A 15,918-nucleotide genomic window follows, 5' to 3' on the forward strand; every position below is an offset into this window, starting at 1 on the left:
GTTTATTAATATTTATGTTTAGTGTATAAATATTTATTAGACCATGTTAAAGTATCTAACTTTCTTTACGAAAGAATAATTTTTCACGCCTTCCAAAATAAAGAGCAATGTCAATTACTATTATTTAAAGATAGACAGGTAAGTAAATTAATATTCGAGGATCATTTTCAGAATTTAAGTTTTAAATCTACAGACACTACCATTAACGAAAGTAATTTTACAGTAATATCAGTCTAAATGAGATTTTTCTCGGAGGCAGAAACCACACCAGACACGTCATTACCTCATGTCTGGGGACAGAAAGCAATTAGAGCTTATCCCCAGCATAGACTCATCCCCATGATAATCTCCGGTCTGCTGCATTGTAATTATGTTAGTTTAGATTAAAACTATGGTTTACCCATAACATGAGTATTCCGGGAATGCGTTTGCGATTTCGGATATGAATAAGTTTCTTCAGTACCTGAAAATATTACCAATCAATAGATTGGACAAATTAAAGCCGCTGCAGTGCTGAGATTGTGCATCGATATTTTCTAAAATATTCAACGGATTTTTATACGGTTTTACTGTTGGCTTCTTTAAGGACTACTGTAGGTTCCTAGGTATCAATATGTTAATCGTAGAAAGTAGAGAAAAGTTTGTATAACGGCAATATTGATATTATCGTTAATTCTAACTATACCTTACGACTTATAACAAAATAATGAACTGGGAATTATAAATTTTTTAAAAACCTAGTAAAGAGTCCCAGGTGGCATATATCTATCTTCAAATAATTAACTCACAATATCCATTTTTCTCTTGGAAAGTTTTTACTTTAATTGACATTTCCCAATCAATTTAGATCAATAGATTATCCATATCAATGCATTAAGATACGTAAAGATTAGGTTAAACTAATCTTTAAGCATATGATGTCCACCAGTAGTTTGGTAGGTAGGTATTACGTTTAAAAGCCCGCGCAATTTGGTTGTGTGACTTCTGACCAATGAACGAAGCCTGTGTTCTGATTCGTCCTGCGGACGTCACACCACACTTCATTGCGAAGTATTATTTATTTCCTTTCAATGGTCAAAAACCAATTTAAATTTATAATCTTATGATAAGATGACTAAATAATAATTAAATAATACTTAAAAGAAAAGGGCCAAATCAAACTTGCAATTTGACTCTAAATTAAATATAGGCATAACTAAAAATAAATAAGAAATGGATAAATTATAATAAATATTAGTGATAATAGTACATAATAAATTGAAAAAAGTATTTAACTTAAATACATTACTGTATAAGACGTGACATATGGATAAATAAAATGATAAATAATAACAGAGCAAAGAAACTATATAAAAGTAAATAATAATGGAAAAAAGACTGTAAATGAATAATAAAAGTAAATTATATATAAATACCAACAGAGAAAAAAAACTATAAAAACAACAAATTCAAGCAATAAATGTAAATATATAACCAAGAGGCACATTCGTAATTATAAATAGTAAAATAAGGAATTCCAAGATCTTTAGCTAAAGTTAAGTAAAACCGATTAGTAGAGTTACTACCTCAGTATACTTTTAGATCCTCAAATTTAGCAGTTATTGTTGTAACATAGTAAAGAAAATCATTTTATTTTTCAAAGATTTAATTCTTGACTAGGGTTGTCCTTATATGTGTGAAGAAATCACAGTGTTTCCAGAAACTTTCCATTATTTACTGTTTTAGACACATATGTCAGATATTGGCTATTCGTGTGGTCTGGTGCAGCTAAGACAGTATTGGGTGATAATGTCTGCAATAGAGCATTACTGTTGGATTGAGGCCCGCTATAGAGAAATGATTGATGATGAAATTTTGATGATGAAGTTTGGAAAATTGGAACCTAGTTCAATAAGGCAGTACCGATGGAAGTAATGAACTTAGTCGATAACTATCTCCGAACTATTTTACTTTCCTTGAACTTATTTTGAAGTCCTAAATCTAAGGACGAAGTAATTTAAAGAGGAAGTTAATAGTTATCCTTAAAATACAGCTTAAAATAACCTATACAGTTTCATAAAATGATTATTTTTGGAAAAAAACATTAATGTATTTTAATGCTACAGAGGAAGTTAATAGTTTGTCCTGAAAATACAGCTTAAAATAACTGATGCAAGTTTGATAAAATGATTATTTATGGGGGGAAACCAGTAATGTATTTTAATGCTACAGAGGAAGTTAATAGTTAGTCCTTAAAATGCTGCTTAAAATAACTGATGCAAGTTTCATAAAATGATTATTTTTGGAAAAAACATCAATGTATTTTAATGCTACAGAGGAAGTTAATAGTTTGTTCAGAAAATACAGCTTAAAATAAATGATGCAAGTTTGATAAAATGAATATTATGGGGGGAAAACATTAATGTATTTTAATGCAACTTCTTTCATTAATAACCAAGTGACTTATATGAATAATTACTCATTTTGTAAAAATTTTAAACACTTACTGTGAAGCTATAAAAATTGTGCTTGTAATGAAGAATCGATTAATGCTGTTAGTAGAATAATTGATTACCAATTCCTCATACTGCTATATGTCACTCAGACAAAGAATAGTATATTTATTATTCTCGTGTATTCAATTTTCCACAGTTGGGTGTCTATTCTTCACTTGCACTTCGAATTTCAAGGTGATCTGATGATTTATGTTTTGCTCGACAATAATTATTTTAGCAGATGAAGGTAGCGTTTAATCGACATCGTTTCTATTAAAAGTGAAATGTATTTTGTAGCTGGCATTTTTGTTGTTCTGTTCCTGAGTATCTTAGGAGGAATAAGTGCTCTAAATACTTGTGACAAGACTATAATTGAAAACATTTACAATATAAATAACCACCCACAATGCATTCTGGAAGCGGTAAGTGTACTTACTGCTTGTTCTTATGTGAACACGTATGGGTAGCTATCAAAGTACTCATCAAAGGGGCATGTTAAGGGGAAATTTATGGTTAAGTCAAATAAAGCCTTATTGTATACAAATTCCAAGAAAATGTTGTAATTAGTTAATATAAAAGAGAGATAACGAACACTGTGATTGAAACAGCAAGCTAACGTTGTATCGCTCTAGTGAACAAACCACCGCTGTGCCGTAGACTGTGCTCGGTAATTTTCGTTAATAATCAATTGATGTTTTATTAATTACACATTTAGGAAAAAAGGGTTTTTTAAATTTTAACTACCGACACTAAGTGTAATACACAGTATGCAAATTAAGTCCTTATACGCCTGGATATATTCCAAACGGTTTGAGATATTGATGTAAAATCTTCAGCATAAAAAATACTTAAAATACTTTTTTTTTACTTTTTAGATGGTAAAAATACCCTTCCCTTTTTTAAAGGAGGTAGAGGGGGTTCACTTTAATTTTTCAAATTGCAACCCCTATTTTGTGAGATATCATTTAAAAGGTAAATTTAAATGCAACACAGCTATGTGAAAAAAAAAAAAACATTTCTACGACGTTCCTAGCTAAAATTATGGGCAAAACAATCCCTTACATCTAAGGGTGTACATTGTCCTGATAGCCTGGATATATTCCAAACTGATTGAGATATCAATGTACCTTCTCCGTACTTATTAAATTACTTTTCTGGATTTTTAGGTTAAAAAATTGTCACCCCCTTCTTCAAAGTTGGTTAGAAAACGGTAAACTAAAAAAATCCAAATTGCAACCCCTATATTGTGATTAGAATATATCCAGATGTATCAGGTCTTAATTTACACCCTGTATAAAACTACCAATATCAATATGGTATAAGCGATCCCTATCTTCTTCCCTACGTTTTAGGGATACGAGTTGGGACATCTCACCTTCTGGGCCCTCCCCAGGGAGGATCTGACGGGGGGTCTCCGGACTGAAGTGTATCGAATCATATTTAGACCCTCCATCCGGCAAATGTGCCTCTGGACACGTAATTTACCATTTCTCTAACGGGACGTGAGTATGTTAAACTTCGTTTTTTAAAATATCAAATCAGTAAGTAAAACGTGTACAATGGTAGATAAATAATTCTGGAAATTTCGTATTAAGATCTTCATTTTATACTCTGTGTAAAATCTAGGCTGGATAAAATAAATTCGATCCATGCAAAATGACCAATGCTGAGGAACCTTTTTTTACGATTTACAAAATATGCTAAACTTTAAGGAGTAGTTTCACACAATTGTTATTATTTAACGGGGAAAATAAAAATAAATAAAACAATTTTTGGATCATAAACAAGTCACATAGAACCAAGTCGTTTTTAATGTATATTTAACCACCGCTCTTTTGGAAGTTTAATGGGAAGTTAACAGATTGGGTATGTGTTGACTTTACAGCCAACTTTAATGAGAATGAAATAAGTAATTGGATACATTTTTGGATTGCAGTATGGTATAATTGTAAGCACTAGTGGATAAGTACTGTAAGTTAAGTAAGATTGTAAGTAGTTTTGGGTATATACTGTAATTTATTATAATTGTAAGTAGTTTTGGATACATACTGTAATTTAAGTATAATGTAAGTAGTTTTGGATAAATAGTGTAAGTTAAGTAAGATTTTAAGTAGTTTTGTATAAATGCTGTAATGTAATTATCAGTTATTCTTTAATGCGTATTACATTTCAGAAGTTCTAAGTGATTCCATTGGTCATTTATTTAACACCCTTAGCCCCACTGGGTTTGGTGGGTCAGAATGATTAAGACTGTTGGGTCTGAAAGTGTTGTATTGCAATACTGTACCTGGATAACTAAAATACACAATTTTAAATAGAAACACCTGACTAGTTAAAATACGCAATGTCAACACTTTTAGTCCCACGTGAATATGGCGGCTGGTCGGGTAATTTATTACACTTGTTGCACATTAATGTAGACCGTTGGAGCGTTGGAGCTAAAAGTGTTTAATAATGTGATTAATTATCCAGTATTGAATTAATATTTATTTTAAGCCAAAAACTTTTACTGTGATCCCATATAATAAATGAGGAGGTTCCAAGCAAAGCAAACATGTCACCCAAAAATGGAACTTTGGGGAATTTGGAAAAACTAGTATTACAACATTATGCAAATATTACAATAAATTTATGTATTTGTTATGATTGTTGTAAACTTTGTGAGTCAAATACGGTGCACTTTTCAAATGTATTTTCACGTAATGTGGCTCGTTATTAGCATAAAATATGGACATGTTCCTTTCTTGACGATCACAAGGACATGTTTGCTTTTGCATTAAAACCTACATTGGACATGTTTTCTTTTGGCTAGGGTTTTAAAATTCAGTAAACAATAGATGGTATAGTAATAATACTATTTTATTGGTATACAACAACAATTTATTACTCAGTATTATGTTGAATTACTTATTTTAGAAGTAGGAGTATAATAAATTTTCAGATATGCCTGAGTCCCACTTCAGGCTCCAGCAGTCACACTCATATCTTCCTCGTCACCTTCAATTTCATGACATTCGGTGTCTCCTCATGAATTATCTTGTTCCATAGTCAAGTTAGTATTGTTTTTCCATTCGTCACCGTACATTAAATTCAGCAACGATTTCAAAGTCCTTCTTCTTAGATGATTTGGTATAGCATGTCCAAGTGGAAACAGGCTCTAATGGTTGAAAAACATTGGTAGAATGAACCAACCTTCTTCTTTGCAGGGAAATGAACTGTTCTAGTAATCACTTTGAAATCTGAAATGATCAGTTCGGATTTCACTTTAACTGTGGAAACTTTCACGGACGGCCAGTTATTTTTTACACTAACCGCCTTTCCCTTCTTTAAGAAATTGCTCTTCTTTTCAGAATATGATCAACGTCCTAATATCTTGAAGATAAAAATTTTGTGTTTACTGAAGAGGACACTCATCTCCAGTTTCCGCACTTCACCTACAGATTGATAGACGTGTAGTAATCTTCTTTTGTGCTCATGGTAGGCTTGCTTCCTCAATAACTTCTCTTACTTACCAAAACTCGGTCAGCGGGCATAAAACTATGCCTCTTAACAGGAAATGTAATGCAATCTCTTTTTAGCTATGACTTTTCCGTGCTAGGAAAATACATCAAAGTGTGGGATACAAGGGGTTATTTTGGTATTTGTCCTGGACACCCATCACAAACAGTTTATTGTGTGGACATTTTCAGACAAACTTTTTGCCTCTGAAATTAGAAAATGCAAAATAGCTGAGGATACCTCGGTTGGCCCCTCGTCAGCTAGTTCCTCAGTCACAAGTTATAAAAATTAACTGGATCTCTGCATCTGATCCAACAAACACAGAGGCAGTAAAAACTAAGTGTGGCCTTTTTATAAAATGCTTTTTGATGGGGGGTTTTGGGGAGAGGTGTGTACCTGCTGTAGGTCGAAAGCAGAAAGTTACTTCGTCATCCTCTATTTCTCCATCATGCGTTCCATAACAAGCACTAGCTGCTTATTTTGTGAATTCTTTTTTTCGAAATAAGTTGGTGATGACTGTGTTTATTACATTAGGTTTAGCTTTTTCTGATTTGATTTTAAGATCTAGTTCTAGCAAGTGCAGCATCATCTGTGGCAGGGGGATCTTAAAACCCTATATTGAACTCATTAAAAAACTCTGCTAAACAGCTTTTTGAAACTGTTAGATCCTTTGGACACTGTGGCATTGTAGTTAACGCGCAATTATCGCTCTGTTGAAATTGAATTGAGGGTATATTCTCTTCGACTTCTTTCGATTGTAACTGGCTCTCTTTCCTCTTCAGGTTGCATAAAAATAACCTCAGAGCCTGTTTTTTGGGCTCCAACTTTTGGCTGCACCTATCGCCACCTCTCTTGTCTGTTATAGTTTCTCCATTTTTTAATCTTCAGAGCATGTTGTGCAAGCGGGTTGCTTTTTAAAAGGTGATATGCATAAAAAACTTTTTGCACACAGGTATTATCTTTTCCAGTTACAGAAATTATATTATACTTCACAGGTAAAGTTGTGTTTCTTTAGAGCTAATTGAGTGAGGCTAGGTCTCTTTCGTTTAATGTTATTTTGACTTACCCAGTGGCAATGATTCCATCTTGTTTGTTCTTTTTGGCTTCCTTAATAAAGGACTTTTCTTGTGTTCAAAGCATCCTTTTGGTCTCACGCTAGAGCACATTTCACACCTTTGTTCAAATGTTTACAAGGTTGGAAAACACGACAACTAAGAGGGGCACCATGTCGTTTTAAACTTAGCTAATGTCCTTTACACTTGCTGTCATTTGGTTTCTTTCTTGAGCCTTGATTAGCATCACCAATTCCCCCCCCCCCCCCCCCCCCCCCCCCCCCCCCGGTTGGCGGGGGGGCGGGGCAGTGCTCTCTGCTCTTCACGCGCGTCGTCTCGCTCGCTGGGGGGGCGGCGGCGGGCCTCGCGGTAGGGGTCTGTGGGCGGTGCGCGGATTTTGCCGGTGACGGTCCCCCCCCGCCCGGTGTGTGTGTGTGGGAGGAGCGGCCGCCCCCGGACCGTGGGATATAATTAAAAATAATAAAAAAATATCAACAAATCAAAAAATTAATATATTTCGCCCGGTACCGGCGGGGCGTGGGGCCCCGCCCTGTGCGCGCCCCCCGCGTGCGCGGCCCCACCCCCCCACCCCCCCCCCCCGGCGGCCCTGCCCGGGGTGCGCTTTCGGCAGGCGGTCCGGGTGCCGGGGGCCAACCGACGCGCCCAGCCCCGGCGGCGCGCTTAGACTCCGCGGGTCGCGGCGGGGGGCAGGACTCTTATAAATTATGTTTTAAATTTGCTGGACACGGACGGGGCCCTCAGGCGTCCGGACCGGCCCGTGCGCGGCGTGCCGGAGTTAGAGCCGGTTGGCGTAAGAGAGCTGGGCCCCCCCCCCCCCCCCCCCCCCCCCCCCCCCCCCCGCTAACACACCGACCCGGGCGGGTTCGGTTCCGTTGGGGGGGCGACGGGACGTGGACCTGGCGTGAGCCCAGGCCCCGAGCCGCGGCTGCGCGGGTGGCTGCCCGTATATGTGCATGCGGGGTGGACGGGTGCGTGCCGGGCCCCGGCGCGGGCGGGCGGGCTAGCCCGGTGTCACGTGCCGGCACCCCACCCCCCCCCCCCCCCAAAACCCCCCCACCCCTGCCCCCCCCCCGCGGGGGAAAACCGGCCGCATAGGTTGGGATCCCCCCCCCCCCCCCCCCCCCCCCCCCCCCCCCCCCCCCCGCTCTCCGGAGGGCTCAAGGGTGGCGTGCCCCGTTGAAGGCGCCACCCCGCTAGCCCCACCCGTCACCAACCTTGGGGGCGGGGGCTACCCGCGGGGGGCCTCCTACGTGGCCGGCAGCGCCCCGGTTCAAGTCCGGGGGGATGGGATTCACAACAAAACAACATACATCCTTGGCGGTCTTTTCTTCCCCTTCCCCCTCCCCCATCACTCTTTTTCTCCTTTTCCCCTTCCACGGAACCAATGTATAACCCCCCCCCCGCCCCACACAACCCACCTCCACGGAACCCCCCCCCCCCCCCCCCCCCCCCCCCCCCCCCCCCCCCCACCCCACAATTCCTTAAACCATTGTCATCCTATTTTCCTTAACTTTATCATAAAAACACCATTATACTATTGCACATTAGTGATAGACTGTGCAATACAAACACTGGAATTATAACCTCAAAAACCCAATAGCGGTAACTGAAATTAAAAATTCATAATATTGCTGATCACATTATCAGATGGAGCCTTCCCACTTGGCTAGAGGGACATGTTACTTGTGTCTGCTTGGAACTAAGCGGGGACATGTGTTTCTTTGTTCTGAACTGCATATTTCAGTGTTTATTTTAAATAGGACTTATAATTTTTTGAATGAATAAAAGTGAATGGATGATAGCAAATGATGTCATGATTTCAAATCGCTGCTAACTCTAAATTTTTTATTTTTAGGACATGTCGCTTTTGGCTTGGAACCTCCTCAAATGTTTTTTACAATTTTTACTCGCATTCATTACAAATACTAGTTTAAACACTACTTGCTTTACGCTGTAAGTACGTAGAAACATCCGTCATACCACAGACTAAAGATTTTCTATAAATATCTTTAGTCTGTAATCATACTGATGGCTTGGAAACGCAAATATGTTGCGTTGACTTGCGTCGCAACGAACGACAGCGAAATATCTAATTCCGAATTTTTTAATTTAAAAATACTAATTATACCAATTATACCTATCCTATCGTTCTTATCCCTGAAACATGTTCATTTTTAAGTTCTCCACTGTCCTTAGGTTGTCCAAGACAATGATGTCCAAGATAATACAAACCTTGTCAATAAAGTTATTTCCCAAGACATTCCAAAATACTTACCCAAGTACAATGTACGTCCACCTGATCTTTCTTTACAAATGTCACAGCAAAACGTGTTTTATAAAATATTATATCTCAATCTATCTTAAATTATCAAACTCGCTAGGATCTTGCTGATGTTTTCAGAGAAACAGTAGAGACTTGGCTTACTGGTTACTTAACAAAACTCTTAGAATTCTGAGAAATGTACCTCTTAGCAATATAAAATTAACATTTAATTTATAACTTTTCATACATCACTTCACCTAATTATTATATAATAGAAATACAATCAAGAAATGGTATTAAAATGTCTTAATATTTTAACGCCATCCGCGTTTGTTGTAAACAAAGGCGTGGTTCAATTTAACGTTTAATATAATTGAACAATCAAAGACAACATTTATAATTTTTATTTTGTTTTGTTTCATCTAAGAGTTATTGGATGAGCGTTAGCGAAGCCAGTTCCATCTGTCTGTCCGTCTGTCTCTCCGCACGATATAGAACATGAACTGACCTGTACGAGAATTGCTACTTTGTATGAAGCTAAAGGTGATCAGAGGTTAAGTATAATTGTGACTGACTCTTATTTCAGGTTTTGCGCCTTTAGAATCACTTGCTATTGGCTGAGCTTTAGCAAAGTATACTGATTGAGGGACTGGAAAAATGCAATTTCTGTTTGTCTGTATATAATATATTAGTACAATATCTCGAAAACAAATTTACCTCTAGACTTAAAATGTCATCGTTCAGTGAAACAAGAAATCAGTAACACTACGTTTCGAGATCTGCAATCTGATCTCTTCTTCAGGTAAAGAACTAACCCAATACATAATTACAAAACTAGGTTAAAATAAACCAATCTGGCTGACTCGAAGGTTGTTGGTAGACGAATGCAGAAGTATTGTGACCTGTATTCTGTAGTTCAGTTTTAACGATTAGTGTTGTGTATAGTTTTTTTTATTAAGTGCATGTTTATAGAGTTATTGAAGTTGACAAACAACATGTAGGTTGTGATTCCTGACTTAGGCGTGCCACAACGCTTTGGTAAGATTTGTTTATTTTAACCTAGTTTGTAATTATATATTAAGTTATTTCTTTACCTGAAGAAGAGATCAGATTGCAGATCTCGAAACGTAGTGTTACTGATTTCTTATTTCACTGAACGATGGCAAATGTCCGGAAGAAATCCTGTTTCGTTCACAATCCTTCCATCGTAAAAAAATAACCTTCAAACAAAGAAATTAAAATGTTGTATACAGCTTCATTTCCATATTGGCAACACTGAGGATGATGTTAGTGTATGTCACTTCATTACATTTGGCAACTTCGTTGCCACAATGGCAACGACAGAATATTAGAATAAATAAATTTGTAAACAAACTGAGCGCAATCATTTGGGATTTTAGCATGTTTCATATTACACAAGTAGTATACCTAAATCAACACCTTTGGATGGCTTTGTGTAAATGTTATTATTAACAGAGTAAAAATATAAAATGCACTGGAAAGTCACTGTTAAATTTTGTTTTGGCGACAAGATTCTATTCCAGTGCATCATTGCATTGTAGTACCATAACATGTGCTAATATTACGGTGAAGAAATAAAATTTTCTGTGTAATGTGGCTTTCTCCCTGAATTCACAACAATGTGTACTTGAAGAGATTTTATGTAGGATCTATGAAAAACCATGACTCAATTATTGTAATCTTACTGTTGCAGATCCATTGTAATAAACTACACATATTACGACGAAGGAAATGGACACATTAAGGAATTCGGTATAAATAAAGACAATTTCTTTCCAAAACTAGTTGAAGTATAGTCTAAGTAGATGTTAGTGATTAGTTTTACGTATAACAGTGAAGCTCCATATTAAGACATAAACATGTGTTTCAGTAATAGTGTACCATATGTATTCACACATACTGTTGGCGAGAGAAAAGAAGAGACCTGGCCCGTGCCGGCGCACAGCTGTGTACTAGTGTGTTGCCGCCCGGTAATTTCAAGCGCTTCGCCCCACAGCCAACCCTGCGAATTGTTTATCCTAGCAATGGAACAGTGAAACAATAATGGAATTACGAAACAGGGCGCGGCAACATACTAGTAGTAACGCCTGCAAATTTCAGATAGGCCAGAATCCAGGGCTCTTCTTTTCTCTCGCCATCAGTAAATATAAAAATGTATGTGTGTATGTAAACACAATAATACCGTAATTTACAGCTGATTTAAAATAAAATTAATAAAAAACACAGTACTTACGCATTGGGTACATATATGAGATGTATTTGGTACACACTTAGGAAAATGCTTATATTTTTGCCAGTTGCAACGTAGAGCGAAGTGAAAGAATGTTTTAGAAATCTCACTTAACGTACAAGAACGTTTTTTCAAAATATTTCCATATTAGCCTCCGTAGGACGAAAACTATTTTTGGAAACGTATAAGTAAAGTAAACTATTATACTAATGAAATATAAAATCAGTATGTTTACAAAAACGACCTTTAATTAATTCCAATAAGATTTGACGCAATTGTATTTAATTTTATCTAAATGATAATCATGCTACTAAAAGTTATAGCACAGCAGCTTAATGATTTTCGGAAACAATTTTTCAGTTATATTTCATGATAAAGAGTACAATTTCACGAAATAAATGATAAACTGCTACATAAAAATAATTATTTATGTTATAAGTTCTTACGTAGGGTACAAAGATAAAGTACTCATTTTTTGAAAAAACTTAAATTCTTATTGTTGTCCCACTATTGTAATCTTAGGCGATAGAGGTTAAAATCTTTTAAAATATTATGTTCAATTGTAAATCATAAATATTGTTATATTATCAGCGTTGTACAGATTAAAGTTTAACGACAATGGTGCGCCTTCAATTTATTATTTCGAGATTACAGCCACACATGAAGTCATATTTTTATATTGTGCTGAAGAGCAAGTTTTACTATATTATGCAGGGTGTTCAAAATATGGGGATTTAGCACATCGGGTGAAAATAACCAAAGGCTCCTATAACAATAAAAACCAACGAAAAGATAAAAAATACTCAGCCAAACAAAAGGGTAGCTTGTAAAAAGACAAAAATGTGTAAATCTTAATTATTATGAACGAATGATAAATAACGGAATAAGTACGTTTTTATAATTTTTTGAAATCTGTATGTTGTTGAATGAAGTATATTTTTAAGTATTCAAATAATTGGTTGGTACGAAAATCTAGCAATTATTTGAATGAATATAATAAAGCAAATGAATTATTAAATATGCTTCATTGTTAAATATGACGTGCAAGGGCTTAATACTTACTACGAGATTATTTTATATTACAATAAAGGCTATTTCGGTATTATCGTTTTTATAAATATACTGGCATTTAACACAGGCTTCGCAGGCGATTTACTACTGAATAATAAGTACGCCAAAGGCATGTCCTATTTAAATGGCTTTAAAAGAATTCCCGAAAATAATTGATAGTTAACCTACTGGTTCCAATCTCCATACTAACTTTAGAATAATTGGACTACAAGTTTAAAGAGCTATCTATGTTTTAGGGTCTGAAGTCGTATAGTGGTCACTTTTGCATTGTTGCCCTGATAAGGAAAATATATACGAGTCTAAAAAATATACTTCAGTCAAAAACGCCTACTTCCGGCCATTGTAGTCTAATTTTGATCCGTGGTATTTTCGATGCCGTAATAGTTGCCCTGATCAATAAAGTATACAAATGTTTAGGTCGAAAGTGTCTATTAATAGGTAGTTCACCTTTTCTCTGGCAGGGATTTGTTATATTTGTATAATAACAAAATGCAGTTAAAAATGCTTTTGTTTTTCTATTTAGAAGATGAGGAACGTATGTGTTAAATGTTATCTTAATAGGACGTTGTGAATAAAAAAAAAATACAGTCATTTTAGGATTTTTAAATACATTTAAAGCCTTATGTACGTACATAACAATTTTTTTAGGTCATTAAGATCAAGAATATGGAACTTTATCGTTGTAGGACAACGAGAAGTTGAAAAACAAAAATGTATTTTTTCTAAGGGTGCAGCCCCATTAAATAAAATCAAAACCTTTGATTGTTTGAGCTTCATGAAAGTGCTGTTTTCCTATAAAAGTTTTAAGGCACATGTGTGTAATTTACATATTTCTAGAAAGTCGAAAAGTTAAAAAATTCTACTATTATAAGTTCTTCTATGGGTTACAATCTCATTGTAATACCACTCCTATTGAGTGGTAATATTTAATACTCTTTATGGTAATATTTAAGTTTTTCTACTTAAGTCATAAGGTTATGTGTGTGGCAAATTTAAAGTTTCTGACATATTGGGAAATTGTAAAATTAGTGATGAGTGAGGGCTTTACCTTTTAAATGGGGAACATGTTTTGAAGCCACTGCTTACAAAAATTTTTAGAAGTTTATAGTTAGTTTTTTTTAGGAAAAAAGGTATTTTAAATGGAGATTCCTTGTTCAATAAAAAAAAAAAAAAAACAGTATCACTACGTTTATAGATCAAAATCTGATCTTTCCTTCAGATGGATAATTAATTTAACCTGGTATAAGTTATATATTAGGTTAGTTATTCATCTGAGAAGGAGATCAGATTGCAGATCTCGAAACGTAGTGTTGTGTACTTTATTACTGAACAATGGTAAATGTTTGGAAAGCATTAATTTGTTAACTTCACTTAAGGAACAATGGGTATTTAGATGGAAAACATTATTTGTTATGCACAATAGGCAAATAAAGTATAACGATTTTTCCATTACTACCATAAAAAGCCCTCATTATAAGTAAACCTTTAACTTTTTCTTTTAATTACTTTTTGTAGTGATATTATAAGCAATTCAGTGTATTGATTATATAAAAGATTGTATACATTATTTTATAGATGAGAGTGGCAACGAGTTCAATCTCTACTTCTTTAATATCGACAATACGTCTTGCTACTATCGCTGTGTCACTAGTAAAGAAGGTAAAAAGTAATTTTTAGAATTATAAAATAATTTGTTTATACGAATTATGAATAATTTTTGGTATTACTTGTCAAGTATTTAATTAAAGGTAGGTAATTTGTCTTCCACTTAATTTTCTTCGCTTTCCTCATAAATGTAGTTGTTTTAATGTGAACTTACCGACCAAATAAGTTGCAAATGTCTTCAGACGGATGGCCCTTTGCTGGTGTCGCAGTGTCGATAGGGACACAGAACGATCCGGTTGTAGCGGATGCTGTGGCGGAGTGCAAGAAGAAGATCGAGATCGTGGGCATTCCAGTGGATTTGGTGGATCTCACTTTGTGCACTAGCTGTTAAACTGTGGACTCACGTACTGTCACATGGTGGAGCTGTCACATACGACAGTCACATTAAATACGTCATTGTTGATGTTGTAATTGTTTTTATTATTCCCTTGCATTCATCCTGTAACTAAATGGTAGTGGTTTAAAAATATGGTTTGATTTATGATTTTAATTTTCTTTTAAATTTGATAAAGACTACTATGCGTTAAGTTGAAAATGATAAGCATGTTCTGATATTATGAACACTACTAGGTTCCTAAGTAGATATTATTATTTTTCAATAATGTTTTGTGTGAGTGTAAGGTATAAAAAAAATCTAAAATAAAAAATACTGTTCTTAAAGAGGCAAAAAGTTGTTATATGCTAGTTATAATTCTGGTTTGTAATCTGTTGGTACTAATTATTTAGAAAGTCTTCCTCTTAACCTTATGACAGTACGAATGAAAAGCAAATACGAAAACACATCGTACTACACAAAATGATGGGCTTATCACATACAAGTTCAACGAGATGATACTGCTGGTAAATGAAAGATCTCGCATTTTTAGATTCCGATCTTCTGGACGTGGAGATCTACTGTGTAGATATGTTAATGGGTTGTAAAGGATAAAATTCTATAACAGTTTTCACTCTTTAGTAACAGTGTCATTTTGGATGTCAAGACTTACTACGCTTACATTCTGATTTTAGTAAAGAGTCCAACCGTGGTAGCTCAAATTGGCAGGTGCTACGACCATACGGTCCTTAAACTAACTTTTCCAACTTACTTTTGTCTGAAAGTGATACGGCTAGATCATGTATTTACATTGCAATATAGTACTCCTACACTACCTATATGGGAGACAAATATATGAGGCAAACGGAAAACTGAATTGGTAATTTGTTGATAATTGATTGAAAAAAGAAAAATTATGCAAACTGTTTTATAAAAATTGATTAATGACAGCTATTTATGTGGAAGGGGCATGGCAGTAAGAAGGGGGTAGAGTTATTAAGCCGCAATGGAGTGGTGTCTCGCATGTTGATGACTTGGCTAACAAAATGATTTATGTTTGGGCTTGAACCTCAGTTTAATGCAACAATCTGTCCTGAATGGAATCGTTATTTTCTGCAGACGAACATTTTACTTTGCCATACCAAATTATTTAAATATTCGTGCAAGTGTACGCATTCGGATAACTTTCATGTGTTGCATTCTTAGCGTAGCCATGACACATTCGTACGAAAAACTTTTCAATTTTTATTGCATGAAAACAGTTATTGAACAAAGTGCAGAAAGCATAACTTTTATTGACTGAGTATATC

General features: G+C 35.6%; 1 long non-coding RNA gene across 1 annotated transcript; it reads left to right on the forward strand.

Annotated features, from left to right (window-relative positions):
* The first annotated feature begins 2,702 nt into the window (after positions 1-2,702).
* Positions 2,703-14,706, forward strand: LOC124358603. Its single transcript, XR_006922044.1, has 5 exons — positions 2,703-2,896; positions 3,827-3,976; positions 11,023-11,081; positions 14,206-14,289; positions 14,478-14,706. It is a non-coding gene; the product is annotated as an uncharacterized LOC124358603 (long non-coding RNA).
* Positions 14,707-15,918: the final 1,212 nt, after the last annotated feature.

This window comes from Homalodisca vitripennis, chromosome 3, assembly GCF_021130785.1.
Source record: "Homalodisca vitripennis isolate AUS2020 chromosome 3, UT_GWSS_2.1, whole genome shotgun sequence".
NCBI classification, from domain to species: Eukaryota; Metazoa; Arthropoda; class Insecta; order Hemiptera; family Cicadellidae; genus Homalodisca; species Homalodisca vitripennis.